General features: G+C 40.6%; 1 long non-coding RNA gene across 1 annotated transcript in view; it reads left to right on the plus strand.

The window, feature by feature from the left end:
• Positions 1–1,570: 1,570 nt before the first annotated feature.
• Positions 1,571–15,622, plus strand: part of Gm35051 — a 39,081-nt gene continuing 25,029 nt past the window's right edge. Inside the window, exons 1-2 of the long non-coding RNA XR_003956404.1 lie at positions 1,571–1,724; positions 2,689–2,798. This is a non-coding gene — a long non-coding RNA (predicted gene, 35051). The remainder of the gene's footprint in view (positions 1,725–2,688; positions 2,799–15,622) is intronic.

A 15,622-nucleotide genomic window follows, 5' to 3' on the forward strand; every position in this document is an offset into this window, starting at 1 on the left:
GAGTAATGTCACACTGAGTGTGCAGACCAAAAGAGAAATTAACCTAAAAGAGCAAAGAATTTAACATACTTAAAAATGTAATTTTGATAGAGAGAGTTCTTTCAAAAAATGCACATGAAAGGGCTGGAGCGACAGCTAAGAGCTGCCATTCTGATCCCTGCTAGAACTAATTACCATGGTTGCTCCTACCTGGCCATGATCTCACTGGGCTCTTCTTGCAGAGGACCCAAGTGGTTCCCAGTACCCACATGGCAGCTGAAAACTGTCTTTAATTTCAGTTTTAGGTGATCTGGTGCCCTCTTCTGGCCTCTGCCAGCCACATGGTTCATATGTGCATGCAAAATATTCATGCCCATAAAATACTGATAAATAAATATTTTTAACTGTAGTTTGAAAACAGAAAAGAACAGAATAAAAGAGCTGATTGCTGAGGTGATTAACAAGTCACATTCTCCTCTCTCTCTCTCTCTCTCTCTCTCTCTCTCTCTCTCTCTCTCTCTCTCTCTCTCTCTCTCTCTCTCTCTCTCTCTCCACAAACTCACCTCCCTTTTCTATTCCCCTTCTCATTTGTGATAACTCCATCTCCTGTGTCTCTGATCTCTGTTAATCCCTGCTAGAATGAATTACAACAGTTGGTCCTACCTGGCCATGATCTCACTGAGTATTTCTTTACACTGAGAACCTGAGTTACATATGGTCATGAGCCATCACGTGGGTGATGGAAATCGACCAGGGTCCTCTGGAAAGGCACTTGGTGCTCTTAATTACTGAGCCATATCTCTAGCCCATAAAGGAACTTTTGGTGTTGAAATTTTAAATGCTATGGAAAAGAGCTAAGGAAAAGGTGTAGGTGTGATTGAAGGTATTGGTTTCCTCAGTTCACATCCTTGAATGAAGAACCCCCTTTTGCCTTAACCTGCACAGTTTGTTAAGCCTTGCAAGTGTGAGCAGATCTATGCCTTTCTGCCTGTGTCTTACGGCCACCACCCAAGAAGACCTGAACTGCACCATGTTCCCATGGGACAGAATGTAACAAGCATATAGAGCTATGGGGACAGAAAAGGGAGGTGAGTCAGTGGTCAGAGCAAGAGAGCTAGGACACATGAGAATGTGTCTTGCCTTCTGCCTTTCCCTAAGTCAGAACGGAGCTCTCTAAGCTTCCAAGAGAGGCAGCTCTTTGTAAGCAGTTCAGAGTCCTAGAGCCTGAGTCTTTACCTTAGAGCACAGTGAGCCTCATTTCCCCCACTTCTCTACAGTTAACTTACGCACCAGGAGCCACATTACATGAGTAACGCACTTAGGGCTTCCTGCTTGTGAGCTGAAACATTCATCTAGGCTTCCAAATTCAATACCGGGTAAAGACCCAGCGCTGGAGTTACGGTAACAACCTGTTACGTATTGGAGCGGAAGAGACACATTTTCCTTAGGCTCTCTTCAGTAGACTCCTGTGGCAGAAAAGGGCAATAGAGGGTGGTAGATTCCCAAAATACTCTACTAAGGCTTAGGAAAGCGTTGTCTGTGCAGATTGTCCTTCTTCTTTGCTATGCATGCTTAATTTTTTGTTGTTTCAGATACTGACGGCCATCACTAAAGTGTGAAGCAGGGAAAACGTGCGTCTCACTGTTTCCACACAAAGCGGGTAAAATTCAAAGAATGTGGAACAGATATCCTACGCGCGGGTATCATTTATCACAGCAGAACATTCATGATGTCTTCAGTCTGAGGTATTAGTCCCAAAACTGTTGACAAAAGTATTCGTAAATAATGGAATGATATAAATTATAAAAGACATTGCTTGCCTGCAGAGCTTCTACTATTGGCAACTTTGATAATCTGTACACAGTACCCTCTGAAATCTCATTTGCTAAATTAAAGTTGAATTTTCTAACTGGGAAAGAAGAGTGCATTAATCTGATGAATAAAAAAGTCAGATTTTTTTTCACTACAGATGATACTGTATGTGATATGTAAAAACAAAAATGCCTAATGATATCACTATTTCTTTCATTTTTAAGAAAAAAAACATTACATGGGAAAGTGGCCTCTGGGAGAGTTGAGAGTAAGAAGTGGGCTTGGATATGATCTGAATATATTGTGCTCACATATAAAATTATAAGCTAATTTTCAAAACATAAAAATATCCCTGCCCTACATAAGTTAGAAAAAAACTTTTTAATTTTTTTGTTTATTTTTTGTTTATTTGGGGGTTTGGAGTGGTGGGTTTTTTTTTTTTGTTTTGTTTTGTTTTGTTTTTTTTAGGCAGGATCTTATGCAACCCAGGCTGATCTCCACTCTCCACATCATTGTGTTATCTAGAGGGACTTTGAACTCCTAATATTTCTTCCTTCCCTGCACAGGTACCAGGGTTACAGCTGTGTGTTAACCTACTGGGTTGGGGTGGGGGTGGGGAAAGAACTTTTGAAAATGTGTTTTATTTCCCCTCTGAGGTGTTTTAGGAATAGTATATTGGAGCATACTGAGAACTACATAAACGCCTCTTCCACAGCTCTCCCGTCATATTTTCTTATTCTTAATCTTATTCTAAGTTTCCTCTGAATCTTAGAAGCCGAGCTAGGGAACTTCGGGGAATTATTCTTGGCTGTGCTCAGTAATTTCCTAAGCCATTCTATATCTGTGTATTCATTTCCTTCTGGTGACTAAGTGGATGGCCTTAATGTCTCTTTCCAGATAAAAACTCAGGAGATCGTCAGATCAAAGCTCCATCACAGGTCGCTATCAACCACTGATTACTGAGTGTCCTCTGCAGTCAGAGAGAAACGGAGGTGATGGAAAACAAGGTAGGTTCATCTAGATAATGGAGTCTCCCTGAAAAGCTTTGATTTGTCTTCTGGGTAGAGATGCTTATAAGAGCACAGACAGAAGTATTTGAGCCTTAAAAAATTTAAAAGTAACAAGCAGTAGCTGTTTCACCTCCTTCTCTTCAGCTCATTACAAAACCCACAGTAGACATTAGAGGAGGAGGAGGAGGAGGAGGGGGAGGAGGAGGAGGAGGAGGAGGGGGAGGAGGAGGAGGAGGGGGAGGAGGAGGAGGAGGAGGAGGAGGAGGAGGAGGGGGAGGAGGAGGAGGAGGAGGAGGAGGAGGAGGAGGAGGAGGAGGGGGAGGAGGAGGAGGAGGAGGAGGAAAGAGAGAGAGAGAGAGAGAGAGAGAGAGAGAGAGAGAGAACTTTAGGGTATTTTTACACCCAAAATTTAGTTTTTTAATGTATAGATGAAATTAAGCATAAAGATGGCAATTTAACTAAGATTTCAAGATCTACCCAGAATCTCTCCCTCACACCTTAACAGAGCACATAGCTCAGTGAAAACATTTGTTAGGCATGTGTAAGGTCCTAGGTTTGATGTCAATGCAAAATAACAAAAAGTTCCAAAAAACAAAATTCAATATATGCTCTTAATATAGAGACAGAGATAACTAAGACACTCTAACTTAGCATGCCTTGCATGATCCACGTACTCACAAAAAAAAAAAAAAAAAAAAAAAAAAGTTAGTTCGGAAGGCCTGGCGATCCTTTACACGCCTCTCCAAATGCCTGGGTAGGAGTTTTCTCTATTCATAAGTGTTCATACCTGTGACTCTTCCAGATTGGTGACTCTCCCAGATTGTGTTTTCTAAGATAATTGTACCAATTTTACTTCCTCAAGCCATGTAAAATGTGTTTTCATCAAACCTCATCTGCTCAGTATGGGGTCCTTCTCTTTACCCACAGTGGAATAGGTGTAGCTACTCTATGTTTCATCTGCATTTTGTGCTGTGAGACATCTCTTATTATTATACTGGCCACTCAGGTTTACGCTTCTGTTCCTCGGTAAATTGTCCCACAACTATTTCTGACTGTTGTTGTCTTTGTATTTTTCCTATTGATTTGTATTGATTTGTGCATCCTGAATACCGGCTCTCTGTTTGTTATATGCACTAAAAATATATTTCAAAATTGCCTTTTCTACTTTTTAAAGATTTTTCGATGTAGTTTGATATAATTAAATGGATTTATCTTTGCTCTCATGATCACAACAGCATTGTTTATAATAATCAAAACAGGAAACATCCTCATAGCGCATCACTAGAACACTGGGGAAATGAGTCACTCTGGATACACTCAGAAAACAGAAGGCCATGCCACAGCAAATGCATTAGCCCACACATCCCAAAATATGGAAATCATATTAACAGAAGTCGGTGTAGGAAACAGAGGAGAAGATACCAACCAATATAAACATATATAGACTTTAGGAACATTTAAAATACATAATCATAAAGTATTTAAAGGTATGGGGGAAGCAGACTGAATTTCAAAGTCATATTTGCCATGTGGTTCTTTTTTAAAACATTTTTCATTGTATATGTTAAATTTATTTTTTACTTGGGTATTTATTTCATTTACATTTCCAGTGCTATCCCAAAACTCCCCCACATGCTCCCCCACCCACTCCCCCACGCACCCACTCCCACTTCTTGGCCCTGTCGTTCCCCTGTACTGAGGCAGATAAAGTTTGCATGACTGATGGGCCTCTCTTTCCACTGATGGCCGACTGGGCCATCTTCTGATACATATGCAGCTAGAGACACGAGCTCGGGGGGGGGGGGGGCGGGGAGGGTACTGGTTAGTTCCGATTGTTGTTACACCTATAGGATTGCAGATCCCTTTATCTCCTTGGGTACTTTCTCTAACTCCTCCATTGAGGGCCCTGTGATCCATCCAATAGCTGACTGTGAGCATCCACTTCTGTGTTTGCCAGGCCCCAGCATAGTCTCACAAGAGACAGCCATATCTGGGTCCTTTCAGCAAAATCTTGCTAGTGTATGCAATGGTGTCAGCGTTTGGATGCTGATTATGACATGGATCCCCGGATATGGCAGTCTCTAGATGGTCCATCCTTTTGACACAGCTCCAAACTTTGTCTCTGTAACTCCTTCCATGGGTGTTTTGTTCCCAATTCTAAGAAGGGGCAAAGTGTCTCCACTTTGGTCTTCTATCTTCTTAAGTTTCATGCGTTTAGCAAATTGTATCTTATATCTTGGGCATTCTAAATTTCTGGGCTAATATCCACTTATCAGGGAGTACTTATCATTTGAGTTCTTTTGTGATTGAGTTACCTCACTCAGGATGATGCCCTCCAGGTCCATCCATTTGCCTAGGAATTTCATAAATTCATTCTTTTTAATAGCTGAGTAGTACTCCATTGTGTAAATGTACCACATTTTCTGTATCCTTTCCTCTGTTGAGGGGCATTTGGGTTCTTTCCAGCTTCTGGCTATTATAAATAAGGCTGCTATGAACATAGTGGAGCATGTGTCCTTCTTACCGATTGGGACATGTTCTGGATATATGCCCAGGAGAGGTATTGTGGAATCCTCTGGTAGTACTATGTCCAGTTTTCTGAGGAACCACAAGACTGATTTCCAGAGTTGTTTTACAAGCTTGCAATCCCACCAGCAATGAAAGAGTGTTCCTCTTTCTCCACATCCTCCCCAGCACCTGCTGTCACCTGAATTTTTGATCTAAGCCATTCTGACTGGTATGAGGTGGAATCTCAGGGTTGTTTTGATTTGCATTTCCCTGATGATTAAGGATGCTGAATATTTTTTCAGGTGCTTCTCTGCCATTCTGTATTCCTCAGGTGAGAATTCTGTGTTTAGCTCTGAGCCCCATTTTTTAATGGGGTTATTTGATTTTCTGGAGTCCACCTTCTTGAGTTCTTTATATATATTAGATATTAGACCCCTATCTGATTTAGGATAGGTAAAGAACCTTTCCCAATCTGTTTGTGACCTTTTTTTTATTATTGACGGCATCTTTTGCCTTGCAGAAGCTTTGCAATTTTATGATGTCCCATTTGTCGATTCTTGATCTTACAGCACAAGCCATTGCTCTTCTATTCAGGATTTTTTCCCCTGTACCCATATCTTCTAGAGTTTTCCCTACTTTCTCCTCTATAAGTTTCAGTGTCTCTGGTTTTATTTGGAGTTCCTTAATCCACTTAGATTTGACCTTAGTACAAGGAGATATGAATGGATCAATTGTCATTCTTCTACATGATAACAGCCAATTGTGCCAGCACCATTTGTTGAAAATGCTGTCTTTTTTCCACTGGATGGTTTTTGCTCCCTTGTCAAAGATCAAGTGACCATAGGTGTGTGGGTTCATTTCTGGGTCTTCAATTCTATTCCATTGGTCTACTTGTCTGTTGCTGTACCAGTACCATGCAGTTTTTATCACAATTGCTCTGTAGTACAGCTTTAGGTCAGGCATGGTGATTCCACCAGAGGTTCTTTATTCTTGAGAAGAGTTTTTGCTATCCTAGCTTTTTGTTCTTCCAGATGAATTTGAAGATTGCCCTTTATAATTCCTTGTAGAATAGAGTTGGAATTTTGATGGGGATTGAATTGAATCTGTAGATTGCTTTTGGCAAGATAGCCATTTTTCCTATATTGATCCTGTCAATCCATGAGCATGGGAGATCTTTCCATCTTCTGAAATCTTCTTTAATTTCTTTCTTCAGAGACTTGAAATTCTTATAATACAGATCTTTCACTTCCTTATTTAGAGTCATGCCAAGGTATTTTATATTATTTATGACTAAAGAGAAGGGTGTTGTTTCCCTAATTTCTTCCTCAGCCTGTTTATTCTTTGTGTAGAGAAAGGCCATTGACTTGTTTGAGTTAATTTTATATCCAGCTACTTCACCGAAGCTGTTTATCAGGTTTAGGAGTTCTCTGGTGGAATTTTTTGGGTCACTTATATATACTATCATATCATCTGCAAAAAGTGATATTTTGACTTCTTCCTTTCCAATTTGTATCCCCCTTGATCTCCTTTTGTTGTCGAATTGCTCTGGTTAGGACTTCAAGTACAATGTTGAATAAGTAGGGAGAAAGTGGGCAGCCTTGTCTAGTCCCTGATTTTAGTGGGATTGCTTCCAGCTTCTTACCATTTACTTTTATGTTGGCTACTGGTTTGCTGTAGATTGCTTTTATCATGTTTAGGTATGGGCCTTGTATTTCTGATCTGTCCAAGACTTTTATCATGAATGGGTGTTGGATTTTGTTAAATGCTTTCTCTGCATCTATCGAGATGATCATGTGGTTTTTGTCTTTGAGATTATTTATATACGGGATTACGTTGATGGATTTCTGTATATTGAACCATTCCTGCATCCCTGGGATGAAACCTACTTGGTCAGGATTGATGATTGTTTTGATGTGTTCTTGGATTCGGTTAGCAAGAACTTTATTGAGGATTTTTGCACCAAAACTCATAAGGGAAATTGGTCTGAAGTTCTCTATCTTTGTTGGGTCTTTTTGTGGTTTGGGTATCAGAGTAATTGTGGCTTCATAGAATGAGTTGGGTAGAGTACCTTCTGTTTTTATTTTGTGGAATAGTTTGTGAAGAACTGGGATTAGATCTTCTTTGAAGGTCTGGTAGAACTCTGCACTAAACCCATCTGGTCCTGGGCTTTTTATGGTTGGGGGACTATTAATGACTGTTTCTATTTCTATAGGGGTTATAGGACTGTTTAGACCATTAACCTGATCTTGATTTAACTTTGGTACCTGGTATCTGTCTAGAAACATGTCCATTTCATCCAGGTTTTCCAGTTTTGTTGAGTATAGCCTTTTGTAGAAGGATCTGATGGTGTTTTGGATTTCTTCAGTATCTGTTGTTATGTCTCCCTTTTCATTTCTGATTTTGTTAATTAGGATTTTGTCCCTGTGCCCTCTAGTGAGTCTGGCTAAGGGTTTATCTATCTTGTTGATTTTCTCAAAGAACCAGCTCCTCGTTTGGTTGATTGTTTGAATAGTTCTTCTTGTATTCACTTGGTTGATTTCACCCCTGGGTTTGATTATTTCCTGCAGTCTACTCCACTTGGGTTAATTTGCTTCCTTCTGTTCTAGAGCTTTTAGGTGTGTTATCAAGCTGCTAATGTGTGCTCTCTCTAGTTTCTTTTTGGAGGCACTCAGAGCTTTGAGTTTTCCTCTTAGAAATGCTTTCATTGTGTCCCATAAGTTTGGGTATGTTGTGGCTTCATTTTCATTAAACTCTGAAAAGTCCTTAATTTCTTTCTTTATTCCTTCCTCGACCAAGGTATCATTGAGAAGAGTGTTGTTCAGTTTCCACGTGAATGTTGGCTTTCTATTATTTATTTTGTTATTGAAGATCAGCCTTAGTCCATGGTGGTCTGATAGGATGCATGGGACAATTTCAATAATTTTGTATCTGTTGAGGCTTGTTTTGTGACCACATATGTCATCAATTTTTGTACAAGTTACCATGAGGTGCTGAGAAGAAGGTATATCCTTTTGTTTTAGGATAAAATGTTTTGTAGATATCTGTTAGATCCATTTGTTTCATAACTTCTGTCAGTTTCACTGTGTCCCTGTTTAGTTTCTGTTTCCATGATCTGTCCATTGGTGAAAGTGGTGTGTTGAAGTCTCCCACTATTATTGTGTGAGGTGCAATGTATGCTTTGAGCTTTACTAAAGTGTCTCTAATGAATGTGGCTGCCCTTGCATTTGGTGCGTAGATATTCAGAATTGAGAGTTCCTCTTAGAGGATTTTACCTTTGATGAGTATGAAGTGCCCCTCCTTGTCTTTTTTGATGACTTTGGGTTGGAAGTTGATTGTATTAGATATTAGAATGGCTTCTCCAGCTTGCTTCTTCAGACCATTTGCTTGGAAAATTGTTTTTCAGCTTTCATTCTGAGGTAGTGTCTATCTTTTTCCTTGAGATGTGTTTCCTGTAAGCAGCAAAATGTTGGGTCCTTGTTTTTGTAGCCAGTCTGTTAGTCTATGTCTTTTTATTGGGGAGTTGAGTCCATTGATATTAAGACATATTAAGGAAAAGCAATTGTTGCTTCCTATTGTTTTGCTTGTTAAAGTTGGCATTTTGTTCTTGTGGCTTTCTTCTTTCTGGTTTGTTGAGGGATTACCTTCTTGCTTCTTCTAGGACGTGGTTTCTGTCCTTGTATTAAACCAATACAAGGTTTTCTGTTATTATCCTTTGAAGGATGGGATTCGTGGAAAGATAATGTGTGAATTTGGTTCTGTCGTGGAATACTTTTGTTTCTCCATCTAAGGTAATTGAAAGTTTGGCTGGGTATAGTAGCCTGGATTGGCATTTGTGTTCTCTTAGTGTCTGTATAACATCTGTCCAGGCTCTTCTGGCTTTCACAGTCTCTGGTGAAAAGTCTGGTGTAATTCTGATAGACTTGCCTTTATATGTTACTTGACCTTTTTCCCTTACTGCTTTTAATATTCTATCTTTATTTGGTGCACTTGTTGTTCTGATTATTATGTGTCAGGAGGAAATTCTTTTCTGGTCCAGTCTATTTGGAGTTCTTAGGCTTCTTGTATGTTCATGGGCATCTCTTTCTTTAGGTTTGGGAAGTTTTCTTCTATAATTTTGTTGAAGATATTTGCTGGCCCTTTGAGTTGAAAATCTTCATTCTCATCTACTCCTATTATCCGTAGGTTTGGTGTTCTCATTGTGTCCTGGATTTCCTGTATGTTTTGAGTTAGGATCTTTTTGCATTTTGTATTTTCTTTGATTGTTGTGCCAATGTTCTCTATGGAATCTTCTGCACCTGAGATTTTCTCTTCCATCTCTTGTATTCTGTTGCTGATGCTCACATCTATGGTTCCAGATTTCTTTCCTATGGTTTATATCTCTAGTGTTGCCTCACTTTGGGTTTTCTTTATTGTGTCTACTTCCCTTTTTAGGTCTTGGATGGTTTTATTCAATTCCATCACCTGTCTGGTCATGTTTTCCTGCAATTCTTTATGGGATTTTTTTTTTTTTTTGCTTCCTCTTTAAGGTCTTCTACCTGTTTAGCAGTGTTTTCCTGTATTTCTTTGAGTGAGTTATTAAAGTCCTTCCTGATGTCCTCTACCATCATCATGAGATATGCTTTTAAATCAGGGTCTACCTTTTCAAGTGTGTTGGGGTGCCCTGGACTGGGCGAGGTGGGAGTGCTGGGTTCTGATGATGGTCAGTGGTCTTGGTTTCTGTTAGTAAGATTCTTATGTTTACCTTTCGCCATCTGGTAATCTCTGGAGTTAGTTGATTTAGTTATCTCTGGTTAGAGATTGTTCCTCTCGTGATTCTGTTAGCCTCTATCAGCAGACCTGTGAGACTAGCTCTCTCCTCTGAGTTTCAGTGGTCAGAGCACTCTCTACAGGCAAGCTCTCCTCTTACAGGGAAGGTGCACAGATATCTGGCATTCGGACCTCCCACCTGGCCGAAGATGAAGGCCCCAAACAGGGCCTGTCCCAGAAGCTGTGTTGCTTCGGGCTGTCACAGAAGCTGTTAGCTTCTATAGTCCACACTCTTACCTGTGCAAAATATTCTCGGTGGAGTCCCGGAGCCAAGATGTCTGCAGCCGATGCTCAGGCAAAGCCCTCCTGGGCCGGGTGGACACCTATCCTCTGGCCGGTAAGGTGTCCAGATGTCTGGGGCCCAAAAAGGGGGTTGCCTCAGAAGCTCTGTGGCTCCTGCCTGTCCCAGAAGCTGTTAGCTTCTGTAGTCCACACTCTCACCTGTGCAGACTACTCTCAGTGGAGTTTCAGAACCAAGATGTCTCCTATATGTTAAATTTATACAGTACTGTGTGCTACATATGGGCATTACACATATGTGCACATGCGTGTGTGCACAAACACGCACACAACACACACACAGAGATGATACATTGAGAGTAGTTTCCCTACTGTGATAGAAGACAATAATGCCTAGAGAAACCTTGATAGTGATGACCTACACACAAGTTTCAACGGAAAACAGTGCTCTAGATGGAATTGGGCCAGAGGCCATTCCTGTTATATTATGGCAATGAATCTAGCACCACTCTTCCTATGTCCTGAGAACCCAAGTAAAATTGAACTTAGAAATAATAGATTAATATGCTTGCCAGATATAATTTATAGACAGGAGAGCATTTCGATAGGTGCTGAGAAAGCAGCTGTAATTAATAAAAGATCAGCATCACTAAAGGGAAGCATTTTGCCTGCACTGAAACCAGAAACAAAACCCCAGAGGTATTACCTAATAATAAGCCAATTTCATTTAAAGGAAGAAACTGAACTGAAGAAATTCCAAGCTCCTCAAAAGCAGCAGCTGAGGAATGTGCTATCTGGGGTCACTGTGCAGATGCTCAAACACCTGTGGGACGGCAGGGCCAGGGTACATCTTGAGCTGGCAGAACTTGTCAGCATGATCCCTGGAGGAAGCATGGAAGATGAAGGACTGATGGGGTCCTGGAGTCTTGGCTCCATGATATCAGAGAACAGCTAATCCCAGAAATGTTTTAACATCCTTGCAAGAAGGCCCTCAGGGGCCAATTGTGTGAAGCTATGAAGGCAAGGGCAAGGTTGCTGCGATGAGCCCAGGGCCATCAGATATGCAATGAGGGAAGCTGCAGTCATGGAATGGAGCCAGTCCTGGAAAGAGTATGTGTCTGTCCCAAGGGCAGCAGAGTCGGAGGACTGAGACATGATGCTGCAAGATTTAATATGACTGTTCCTTTCTATGCCTGGGATCTTCCCTTGGGAATAGGATGTTTACCTATTGTACTGGTATTGTATTGTATTGTGTTGTGTTATGTTGTGTTGTGTTGTATTGTATTGCACTGTGGTTTACCTGTTACCACTGTATTTTAAAAGTATGTAACTTATCTTTTACATTTATAGGACCTCATAGTTCACAAACTTTGAACTTTCACAGTATTGGAAATTTTTTTAAGAAAGGTGGAAATCATTTTTTTAAAGATTTATTTATTTTTATGATATATAAGTACACTGTAGCTGTCTTCAGACACTCCAGAAGAGGGAGTCAGATCTCATTATGGATGGTTGTGAGCCACCATGTGGTTGCTGGGATTTGAACTTCGGACCTTCGGAAGAGCAGTCGGGTGCTCTTACCCACTGAGCCATCTCACCAGCCCCACAGTATTGGAATTTTTAAAGACTTAAATTTTTAGAGTTGAATTGAATGCCCCTTATACCATGGTGATGAACAAACCTTAAAATGTTAAGTTTTAAGTCTCATCTTAATAAGGGGTGGGGTTGTGATGGGTAGTATTAATTGTCAACAGGAGATGGACCTCTGGGGATGCCTATAGGAGGATCATCTTGATTTTTTAAACTATGGCAAAAAACCTGCCTTCCATGGGTGAAACCACCCCATGAGACCTTGGACTGTATAAAATAAAATAAACCTAGAGGCATTTATTCATCGTTCTCTACTCCGACTGCTTCTGTAAACAGTCATTTTACATGACTAACTGCTTCCTTCACTGTGGTTTAATTTTATGACAGTGGTTTTCAATCTATGGGTAATAACCACCTTTGGGGGTCAAATGACCTTTTCACAGGGGTTGCCTAAAGCCATGGGAAAACACACTTATTTATATTACAGTCCATAATGGTATTGGCATTATAGTTATAAAGTGCAACAAAATAATTTTATGTTTTGGGATCACTACAACATGAGGAACTATATTAAAAGGTTGCAGCATCAGGAACCTTGAGAGACAGTGTTTTATGAGGTCTCATTTGTGAATTGTTGGCTTTATTTCCTGAATGACTGAGTGGCTATTCAAAAGGTCCTTGTCTATGCCTACCTCTTGGTTCCTTATTTTATCACAGAAGAAATATACTACAAAAATAACTTCACATACAAAATTCTAGAGGCAGTTTCAGTTAAAATTAACTCATAAGAAAGCTTAAACATCGTATTATAGTTGCATTCAATTCAAAACTCCAGAAAGCATTTAAACAGACAATAGATGTCATTATTCACTCGGGATAAACAGAACAAATAGTAACAAAACTGAGCCCCCAAAACCTATAGGGTACTCACTCCCAGATCTTAGGGAAGAGAGACAGTCTTAATGTGGGCATTAGTAATCACTGGCTCATGAATAGTTAGCCTTTATTGGAACTGTTAACATAATTTATAGTTTTACTTTGTAAGGAAGCTGATGTTGTACTTTTTTTGGTCCTTGAGAACTGTCGATCAAGGAACTTACCGCATACTTATTCATTCCAAAAGGCACTAGAGATGAGAATTTAAGCCTCTGCACAAAGCTAATACCTGAAACTTATAAAAACTATCCAACATTGGTCTGTAATTTTTTTAGACAATAAAAGAAAAAACATCATTTCCTTGGAAGACAAAATTTTGTCCCCACAGGAAATTAAGATAAGAGCCCATGGTTTAAAGTCAACACCCTGGTAACCGGACAGTTATTTCCCAAGTGTGTGTCACCAGTTCTCATTCTGTATTATTTTCAAAGGCTTCTCTTGCCAGCCCCACGATCGAGCAGTCATCAGAAGTTATCTGAGTCACTGCTGGGTCAACTTCAGAAGAATTTCAAAGCAGGAGGAGAAAGAGTTAGACTAAGAGCATGAAGAGCTTCATTTTACCAACTTCTAAAGAAAAGCAGCATTAGGGAGCAGGAAATCTGTTTCCATATTCTATATGTTGAAATAATATGCTCATTGAGTCGGGAGTCGCTCTGGTGTCTATGTCTGTCTCTAATGAGTCATGTGGAAGAAACATGGAGTTGGTATTGACAGAAGAGTCTCCTAAGAGGATGGCTCCCATGAGTAGAACTGTGGCCATTGCCAGCCTTGGCGCTGTGTTGCCTTTACAGGTACCAAGTGGTCACTGGTAGCATAAATAGCCAGTTTCAGTTAATATCACAATGTGGCTTTTGTTGTGACATATAAGATTAGACAAAGTTTGGATAATTTGCTCCTCTCGTAAACCAAGCAGGTTTGACCATAGTGTTTTATCAAAAACCTAGATGCTTCATAAGAAGGAAATGGAAAAAAAAATTCTGTCTATGGCTTGGTGATAAAAGATGTACAAAATCACTAGTTTTGGTGTGCTGAAATATCATTATGGGACCTGAGCCTTAATAATTCACACTGCGAGGGCAAAAACAATGCCAGAAGCATGCCCAGTCTCTGTATTAACAGGCCATGTGCCATTCCTGTTGCTTACCATTTGGACAGAATTGGACAAATACAGCACATTGATCTTGAACCTTGGAATTAGTCAGCATTTTTATGGTATTCATCCGGAGTAGTGGAGATAAAATCTTTGATGCTCAATGCTGTATCATTGCACATCCCAGGGACAGATCTAACTGGAGTGATGAGGGAATGAAGTAAAGACAAGCACATAAAGACACACAGACACAGAAAAGGCTGGGGTCAGGTAGATTGGACTGTCTGATAGAGAAGCTTAGAGTGTTTATTATAGACAATTGAATAACAAAATAGAGTCAGTGCATTGTCGCAGCTGAATGAGGAGGTGGGGTTATTACATATAGATAAACAAGGGGGCAGGGCTTATGGTACACAGTGGGATCAAAAAATCAGGTTCAGCTAACCTCGTTTTCAGAGCACTTTCGAGAGGGTAGCAGTCTTTGGAGGCAAGAGAGGGTAGGTGGATATTTTCTGCACACACTATCAACATCCAGGCCTTCTGAGCCTCTCCCTGGGAGGAAACTGCCATGCTCCCATAGGTCTGAGGCGAGGGTCCTTGATGGGGCCACTCCCAAGTCAGCAACACACCGCCACTCTGGACTCCACATTCTCAGGGCTTCTTCCATTCCTCACAGTTCAGTCTTTAGGTGAGGGTATCTGCTCAAGTGAAGAGACTTTCCTGAAGCAGTGGGAAAGCAATGCAGAGTCAAGCCTGTGGTGGTTAGAACGAGAACAGTCCCCACAGGCTTATATATTTGAAAATCTGGTCCCCAGTTGGAGGCAATGAGAAAATGATTAGAAGATGCAGCCTCCTTGGAGGACGTGTGTCACTGTGATGGGCTAAAGATTGCTAAAATCTCTTGCCGTTCCTAGTGCATCCTCTCTGCTTCCTGCTTTCAGGCCAGGAAGTGAGCTTTAAGATGCTGCTCCAGTACCATGCCTGCTTGCTGTCCTGTTCCTGGAATGGATGGCTATGGGCTCCTGTCACTCTGGCACTGTAAACCCCAAACACATTCCTTCTATAAATGGCCTCGGTCATAGTGTTTTACCATAGCAATAGGAACTCTAAGACAAGACCTGCGATCAAAATAAGGTTACTGGGGATAAAAAGATATCTATTTTGTTATCACTGGTACTTAATAATTATTATTTATGTATATGGGGTTTTTGCCACATGTATGTCTGTACACTACATTTAAGCCTGCTGGGTGCCATTGTAAGTCAGAAGAGGGTGTAAGAGCCCCTGAAAGGTGTTGCAGACAGTTGTGAGTCACGATGTGGGTACTGGGAATCAAGACATAGGAAGAGCTCTTAAACCCTAAACCATCTCTCCAGCCCCCTCCTCTGATACTTTTATGAAACACACACTCTCGGCATGCAGAAAACCCATGTAGATTCTTTTATCTCACTAGCTCATTCTCATTTTGATAAATGAATGTTGTTGCATTTTGTGGTATGATGGACTCTACTGAGAAATCTTTTCATGATCTCAATGAAGATAAATGATAAGCCCATGCTCATTTTACTGGCTGTGCCCATATGCTCCAATCAGTACCTCTTGGGGGACTTCCTCAATAACGAGAAGCAAAATTACAGCATCAAAACTGAGA

The sequence above is a fragment of the Mus musculus genome, chromosome 6 (assembly GCF_000001635.26).
Source record: "Mus musculus strain C57BL/6J chromosome 6, GRCm38.p6 C57BL/6J".
NCBI lineage: Eukaryota > Metazoa > Chordata > Mammalia > Rodentia > Muridae > Mus > Mus musculus.